The following is an 8,934-nucleotide window of genomic DNA, read 5'->3' as shown; positions in this document are numbered from 1 at the left end:
TGTAGTAGAGAAGCCACTTTTGTGGTTATTTGGACACTCTATGAAAAATTACATTTCTCATCAATGAGAAATATTAAAAAGAAATGGTTTTATAGAAATGTGACCAACACAAGATAGTAGTTGAAAAAAAATAGGTAGGATCAAAACAAGTAAGGAATTATATATTTCTATGTCCATTTTGAGATTATTTTGGAAAAGATAAAAAAAATTTAGTGCTTTTAATCAAAACCATATCAAAAAAGAGTTTATCAAGCCAAAAATTTCATGGAAAATACTTTTATATATATCACATGCATTGCCATTAAGAGAATTACGATTAGCTAATAAAAATGGTCAACTTTCTTAAGCGCTCCAAATAACCTTGCTAAGTGCTTTTTAAAATCTATTTTCATGCACTTTTGAGAATCCAATTTTTGTAGAAAAGGAATATCCAATTGAAACTTGTTTCAAACCTTTTATTCTACTATCTTACAATATTGGCTACGTCACATCCAATTATGATATCATAGGCACATGTTATTTCAAATATAGTAAAATAGGACCTTAGCTCAATAAAGTGACTTGTAGCCACTTTTGTGGAAAATTCCAAGATTAGTATTAAGTTACCTCAAAGACCATGACCTATGCTTAAAAAATGTAAAAAAATTTCATCCTTTTAGTTTGAAAATTATAATTTGCAGGGATTTTTTCCTTTATTTCTTAGATTTTAATTTGGTTATTCAAATAGTCATTTGATTCATTCAAATTTTCTTATGTAGTCGTTCTTAATTTTAACTAAAAAATTTAGTTATTTATTTTGATTACTTTACTTATTAAAATATTTCTTATTTTTAAAAAGTTTATAGTTATTGTTAGCTTACATTTGCAAATGTCAACTTAAATCTATCTTATTTGATTACAACCCCTTACAAAGTTAAAAAATAAAATTTGGATGTACAAAGATCTTTGGAACTTGGTTATAACTTGATTCACCTATCACTCAACAAAATACTATAAAATACATGAATAAAAGTTTAAACATAAAGAATGTTGGGTTTATAAAATCATCTTGTCAAAAAATGATCCATTTTTACAATTTTAGCCTTTAGAACCCAATATCAATGCCTAGTTGTGCGATCCTCGCTTGTGCACACCGACGGTGATACCACTATGATGTATTTGCATGCATAGGAAGGGAAATTATGAAAGGTAAGTGCATGTCAATTTAAGGATCCTTGAGTGTGTTCTTTTCAAAAGGAATCTTGCTTACTTTTCGTAGGTACATGATAACTCGTTAGATCATGGATTGAGAGCTAGCTCATGTATACTTTTGTTTGTGCAGGTTTATCGTTGGATTTTGTGTCACCAATTTCACATGCAAAAACAATTATTGGTTCTATGAAAGTTTTTCAAAGTAGTTGTTTAGGTGTTAGTAAACATTCTTAAAATATGGCAATGAAATGTCTGTGACAAAATTTTTCTTAAAACTAAAGTAGATGGTCATGTTCTAATATTTGCTATAAGATAAACATTTATTGCATTCAAAGATCACATGCTTGGTTATTTTTTAAAAAAATGTGATTCCAAATCTATTTCATATAAATTATGTACAGCCTTATATGAAGCAATCAAGCTCTAACTTTTCAAAGCCCTTTCATATTGCATTTCGAGATCTTCAATATTTCTTGATGGATTCACAACCAAAAGGTCATATGGAAGGCCAATCATTGTAACTCAAACATTCTTTTCAAAAGCTATAGATCACACCCTATAGTTAACCATTGATTTTGTAGCCCATACATGTATTTAAACTCTAAGCATCCACTAACAAGACATTGGATTTATTAAGCATCAAGTACAAAATATATAACCATTCATTGGTTTGCATGACAAGATAGAAAACCTTTTCTGGAACCACATGCACATTTATGATATAGGTTTGGGAACTTTCCTATTCATAATTGGTCAAGCCTATCGTACCATTATTATGTAATTGGATGAATATATAAGAATTCTATAAACCCCACATTAGGTAGACCACTTTTTTGTCCAATGAAGTAGAGAAAGAAAAAGTGGAAGGAGATCATTTGAGCTTGGGAAAAGTTGCACACTGATTTTAGAACTCTCCTATTTTAATATCTTGAGCTTGGTTATGAGGTTGACAGAACCATCATAAATTCCTCGAAGAGACTTTTAGTGTAATATTTTGGCTTCAAAATACTATTTGTGGAATCATGTGATAAAGGTTAGGTGTGGCTTTTGATACTCATAACATTGAATGATAGATACAAAGCATAATATATAAATGCGATTATAATATTTTCTTAGATCATGGAGATTCAAGTTTGGTTGCATTCTTACCAAACAACATCAACAACACCACACATTTTTCTAATATTTTGTTCAATTCTTTATTGAAAGCAGTGCATCATTGGCACTCTTTAAATGTGAAAGATTGTGCTTTGATATCATAAATCCATTTAACACCTATAATGTGATTAGTTCTATGAAGCATCCTTGAAGAAAAATTTTAACATGCCAAAATTTTTACAAATGTCATTTTACTACCATAGTATTCCTTGTCATAAGGATAAATCAATGTCGAATAAGAAGGATCAGTATCCCAACAATATATTTTTAGGGGTATGAAAACCAATCGAAGAAAGGAACTGAAGTTTGAATAACATAGTTTGGGAAAACCCTTTTGCATGTTGTGGTGTATAATGTAAACGAATATATTGAACATGTTGTGGTGTATCATGTAAATGAGTATATTGAACATTGGTTGTTGCATTGAGGGCAAAAAGAGTGTTGAATGACATATTACGAGATTTACAATGTAGAGAAAGATCTAAAGGAATCCAACAATGGCTTGAAAGGACTTGTAGTCTTATGAACATCTCAAAAGATCAAGTATGATGCTCAACTCTTTTTAGGATTTGGTTGCTAATGTGCAAAATTCTTGTCTTGCTAACAAAGTAAAGGCTCAAGGGACTAGCAAGAAGACTTATAGGGCCATGTGTTTCTTCCTCTTGATACTATGTGCTTACAATATTATGATTTGCCACAACTTGAATGTTTATGCATTTTGCAAGGAGGGTTTCATGTGAGGAAGAGTTTCTTGTTGCTACAATTTAGGCAACATTTAGAGAATACATGCAAAAATTTATCATAGGACAAAGGCTTTAACCAAGTATGGAATTAGAGATCCTTGGCTCCTTGATTAGATTAAAAGGCCATCTTGTCTATTGCATAGTTTTTCTTTAATGTCTTCTTTTTTTAAAATCTAAATGCCAATATGGATCTCTTTCCTAAACTTGTACTCTATAGTTGAGGCAAAAGTTTGGACTATTGAAGGACCATTTGTAAAAATGTGAAATTTCCCTCCTCTTTATGGTAACCCAAAGGGAGATAAAAGAGCTTGCATCTTGTTGGATTTGTAGCATTGAACATCATATAGTCATCATTATATGCCCTCATTCTCCATGTTAACCAAAGGGAAGATAGAAGATCTCGCATCTTATGGGGGATTGCAAGCTTTAAAGCACGATGTTGTCTTAAAGTTGTAGGATAGCAGGGGCTAGAAATTATAGGCATAGCTAAAATTTTGCCATTAGCAATGCATATTATGTTTGTAAAGAGCAAGGATACTTTGCTTAGAACTACCCAAAGAAGAAAGATGAAGATGCTAATCTCAAGTTGTCTTTGAGCTAAAGTCACAATCAATAGAAAAATTGGAATAGCCTCAAGTCGATATGATTAGATAAGCATTAAAATTCAATTTTATTGTATCCTCTAAGAATGCTAGTGAGAATACTAAAGGGGATGCTACATAAGGGGCTACAAGTTCTTTGAAAATTAAAAATTTTAGGCTAAGTTGTTTGGGACATTTACAAATAAGGTAAATAGTATGCCTCAAATGTATGTAGGCCAAAGGAATAAATGAACAATGATAAAGGAAAAGCTATTTATTCAAAACATTTTCTTTAAAAACTTTTTGAATAGGATTTTATGTCCATAACATATATGTAATTGTGAAGGCATTGACATCTAATGCTCATTTTCATCTTGATAGTCATGCAATTAAGAATTTTGTTTTGGAGTGTGCACATGATGTGTTAAGAACTAGGTTTTGAGAGTGTGCACATGATGTGTTAAGAACTAGGTTTTGAGACAACTCTATAAGAAAGAGAATCTTAAGATCTAAATGGATTCTTCCATAAAGATGAAGATACAAGCTAAAAATCTCATATATGCATTAATTAGCCTATTTTTATGTTATTTTAATGATATTTTAATTATAATATTTAATGCACATGCCATGGTTCTATGGGGACAGATCTTTAATAAAAGAAAATGTAAACCCTTTGATGTGTTAACTAGTGGTGAGTTGAATCACATTTATACTTCCACACTATTTAACAATTTTTTTTGTGTTCAATAACTGTATAATCTATATAATAACCTAATTATCATACGATCACAAATATTTATATGAAATAATTTTTTTATAAAAAATTAATTCATATGAAATAATATTTTTTGTATGAAAGAATATACTAAAGAATATTTCATGCAAAAATGTATTTGATATGTATATCTTTAAACCTCAATTTCTCAATCATGTTTTCAAAACTAAGAAATTAGAGTAAAAATATTAAAAGATGTGGAAGAAAAAGGCTAAAAACAATGAAGATTTAAAAAAACATATGGGAGGAGGACCATTAGCTCAAATTTGACATAAAAGATGAGTATTGATAGCCCAATTGCACAATCTAATACATTTTCCTATGAAAATCCTAATTTAATATATATCTTTTCTCACGAGCCTAATTATCACAATCTAGTATTATAATTTTGTATCATCAAGGTGTCTTTATTATTTATACACAATATGCTATCTCAATTGATATAAAAAAGGCTAATATTGCAAGCTTGCAAAAGAGGCTAAACCTTAATATTTGCAGGCAGAGTGGCCATGCATATACATCTATCGAGCAACACACACACACACACACACACACACACACACACACACACACACACACACACACACACACACACACACACACACACACACACACACACACACACACACACACACACACACACACACACACACACACACACACACACACACACACACACACACACACACACACACACACACACACACACACACACACACACACACACACACACACACACACACACACACACAGAGTAATATTTCCGCACGAAATATTAATGATCCTAGACCCCACACATCCCGCGCAAGATCAACTTAAAGTAATCTCCTGCATTGTGCATAAGTTGGTGGCTAAGTTGGTGGCTAAGTGCTCCCTCCGCGTGCATCATCAAATTCTAGCCCACATTGTGCATAAGAGTCCGTGGCTCAAAAGGCGTAGTTCCACGCGATAACATCCTTCAGGGGAAAAGTAAATGGATCCACTCCTTAGAACAAGGTTGTTCGAATTGGCCGAATTCTAAGTACAATTCTAACTTTCTAGAGGATGAGTAGTCATCCTGCTACATCACCCTTCCTTGGGGCTGATTTGCCAAGTTAGGAAAGTTATGAATTGCCTAGCAAGTAATTGACCACTCAAGCGAGGACAATGGGGTTGTCTAGGATGTATTGACCTTAATATAAGGAAACTTAAGGTATTGACAATTTGAGTTAATAGGGTATAAACCCTAACCCAAGAATAAAGGGTAAACAAGCAATGAAACCCTTGGGATCTTGCCAAGTTGAAATTGATCCCGGATAGAATGCTGGATGTACTCGGAGAGAAGGAATTATACCTTAGTAGTTGGCCGTATAAACGACCATTGGAGTGCTTGTGTTTGTACACTTAGGAGCACTGTTTGTTATTCTTTGTTCAAGGAACTAATGCTGGAAAATAACTAATGCTTCAGGTTGAAATCCTGGAGGGAGAGGCAGCATCAGTTACCCCCAACTGTCTGCCTGATCCTATCCAAGGGGGTTGTTAGCCGCGCCGGATACATGGACCGAACCTACCGTGAGAGGTCTCTTCGTGGGTGCTACTTGGAGTAGGAGGACGCTTGGGTTCCAGGGGGGCTCTGGCCGTAAATCCCTTGCCTCCGGGTCTTGCACAAGAGGCCGACATGACTCGGGATTAGATCTCGAGGCCCGCATACTAGTCAACGGGTGGAAACTTGGAATAGCGATCCCTGAGGATTGCTGGAATAGCCTTTGGGCGGATTATGGAATTGCCTTCGGGAGGATTATGGATTAGCCTTCGGGCGGATTATATGATGTATTCCAAAGACTGATAAATAAAGATCAAATGTTGAAAATGAACTTGTTTGACATTGTTTTTCTATGTCAGTGCCTAAGTTACGTGAAGGAACCGGTGATTAATTGGCTAATTAAGGAAGCTATTTTTGCTTGTCAAATTAAATGTGGTAGGTAATTAGATAACTAAAACAACTTGAGGAAAGTGCGGTGGATGTGACCCTCGGTCCGTCCTACAAAAGGGTGGTCCCGGTTGGCCGGGAACTTTTCTCAAAGGAATTGACAGCAAAGTAAACGATGACGTAGAATCTTTAAAGCTAGAGTCCCGATTTATACTATTTTAGGGGAACGGAATGGGACTATGCCTTACGGGCAGAGAGGTTGAGCTTCGCATCCCTCTCATTTCCCATTCTCCTTGAACCAAGTGCAGTATAAATCCGCTTCGACCCTAATGTTTCTGCGTAAAGTAGTTCCTCTGGGGTGCAACGCTGGTTACCTTCTAGGAAATTGACCATTAGGAAAACCCTGATTCAGGTCGATCCTAAGTGGGAACGGTCGGAATGTTTCCGCTTCATGGTAGACTCGAGAGGACCTAGATCGCAAACCCCATGACATTCATTGGGAGTGTCGGGCGGTGCTTTCTAGACTCTCTTCCCGATGGGCTGCTAAGACGTGTCCTACAAGTGGTAAGGGAGACACATTACACACACACACACACACACACACACACACAGAGGATTTCATGAAAAATTAAGAAATGTTATGTGCAAGAGAGAGAGAGAGAGAGAGAGAGAGAGAGAGAGAGAGAGAGAGAGAGAGAGATGAAATGAAATAAAAAGTTATATTAAATGACTTAATATGTTGAATTGACCTATGGTACCAAAAGTTACGCTGAAATGTTTCTAATGCTTTGTTTATAGAAAATAGTGCCGAAAAAGAAGAAATGAATAAGAAACTAACCCTATAAGCATCAATGTAAAAGTGGGAACTGTAATAAAGATTTATATATTATGTGTGCATGAGAGAGAGAGAGAGAGAGAGAGAGAGAGAGAGAGAGAGAGAGAGAGAGAGAGAGCAAATTTATTTACTCAAGACAAGCACATAGGAGCTTTGACATTCACTCTATCATATGTTTTGATAAAGGAGATAGCTCTTTCTAGAGCATATATTTCCTTTTCCATTAAGTTTTAGGTGTGCTCACATTAGGTGAGGTTTGTTTCTAGTCTACATGACTTTTTTAGTTAGTTAGTGGGGTGGGCAACTTGTGTTTATGGATGACATGCTATTTATTTTTTCCCACATTATTTTAATCATTTTATGCTAGTTTGCTAGCATATTTAAGGCCTCCTCGAGCAAGTTAGCTAGTTTTGGCTATTTGTTGGCTAGTCATTCTGTCTTGCGAATTTTAGCACACTCCAACATTAAAGATTCTGCTCCATCTTTTAATGATATCTTCTAAAAACAACTTGGTCTAGTGCCCTTACTGACTTTCTCTTCGCTTCTCTCTCTGTGTTCCTGTTTCCTCTTCTGCTACACACTCTCACATGAACTATTCTCCAAAGGATTGCTAGGGAAGTCCTTGGTCCACCAGGCTACTAAGCTTTGGTTTTAAGTAGGTGGTGCTGGGTAACTTGATTAGTCTAGAAACGCATTTAATGTCCTTTATGTATATCAATGGTGATGTTGTCAGGATTTCAAATGATGAGGATATGAATATTAATGTAGGGGATGCCATTTTACAAGCTGCTTTCTATATTCATTCTTTGGAATTGACTCTATGAAAGGCTCATCAAACATAACCCCAATGTATTTCATGGTATGTGGTGAGTTTTGGTTGCATTCACATTTGAGCAATCATGAATAACTAGCTAAAATTTTCACAAACCATAGGATGAGCAGTTATCATAAAGAGGTCGTTTTTCATCATTTAATTGATGTGACCAAAGACATCACTACCCCCATCACTCCTGTATGAAGCATATGTGATGACCCTAGTGATGTAGATTGATTATGCAACGTAAGCATTGCATATCCCATGATGGCCGTGGCATAACTGACACCTAAGACAAATGTGTAATTTAAGCAATAGTCCCCACATGGTTCTCTTCCTAAAGACTCTACTATGTCTGTGCCGGACAAGAAAATGCATCTAAAGACAATTAGTTGACTCCAAAGCAACAAAGACAACTACAACATTTAAGACTTGTTGTTCCAAGATCTACATGACTTGTGTGCTACCTACATCATCAAATTAGACATTATACATGGAATTGTAAAAAGAAAAATGATGCTAAAGAAGAGAAGAAGCAAAAGTTGGCCACCAACAATGATGGAGACAACCAAGCACTCTTGAGTGTGCAAATTGTGAATATTAGGTGTTGGATATTGGGATAATCAGGTACTAAGTAGCCTAAGAAGTCAAAGTAGGGGTCAGAGAGTTACCAAATTAGAATGGATCCAGAATAGAATAAAAAACCCAAAGCTATATGAACTTGTTCCGCTAACCCCTTGGAAGGAATGGTAGGCCAAAGATGAAGATAGATTTGTAGGAGTCAGGGAAGTAGGGACTAGCAAACTTGAGAGACCCATCTACAAAAGAATTTGGTGCTGTGACTCCACATCAACATCTGGATTGCCTTCATCGGAGGGAATAGGAGTGAGTGTGGAGAAAGGATCCTGTAGACCTACCCAAAATTTCT

This window comes from Lygodium microphyllum, unplaced genomic scaffold, assembly GCF_053477565.2.
Source record: "Lygodium microphyllum isolate KBCC unplaced genomic scaffold, Lygodium_microphyllum_v1.1.10 scaffold_122, whole genome shotgun sequence".
Classification (NCBI taxonomy): Eukaryota; Viridiplantae; Streptophyta; class Polypodiopsida; order Schizaeales; family Lygodiaceae; genus Lygodium; species Lygodium microphyllum.
Note: the sequence above shows the minus strand (reverse complement) of the source record.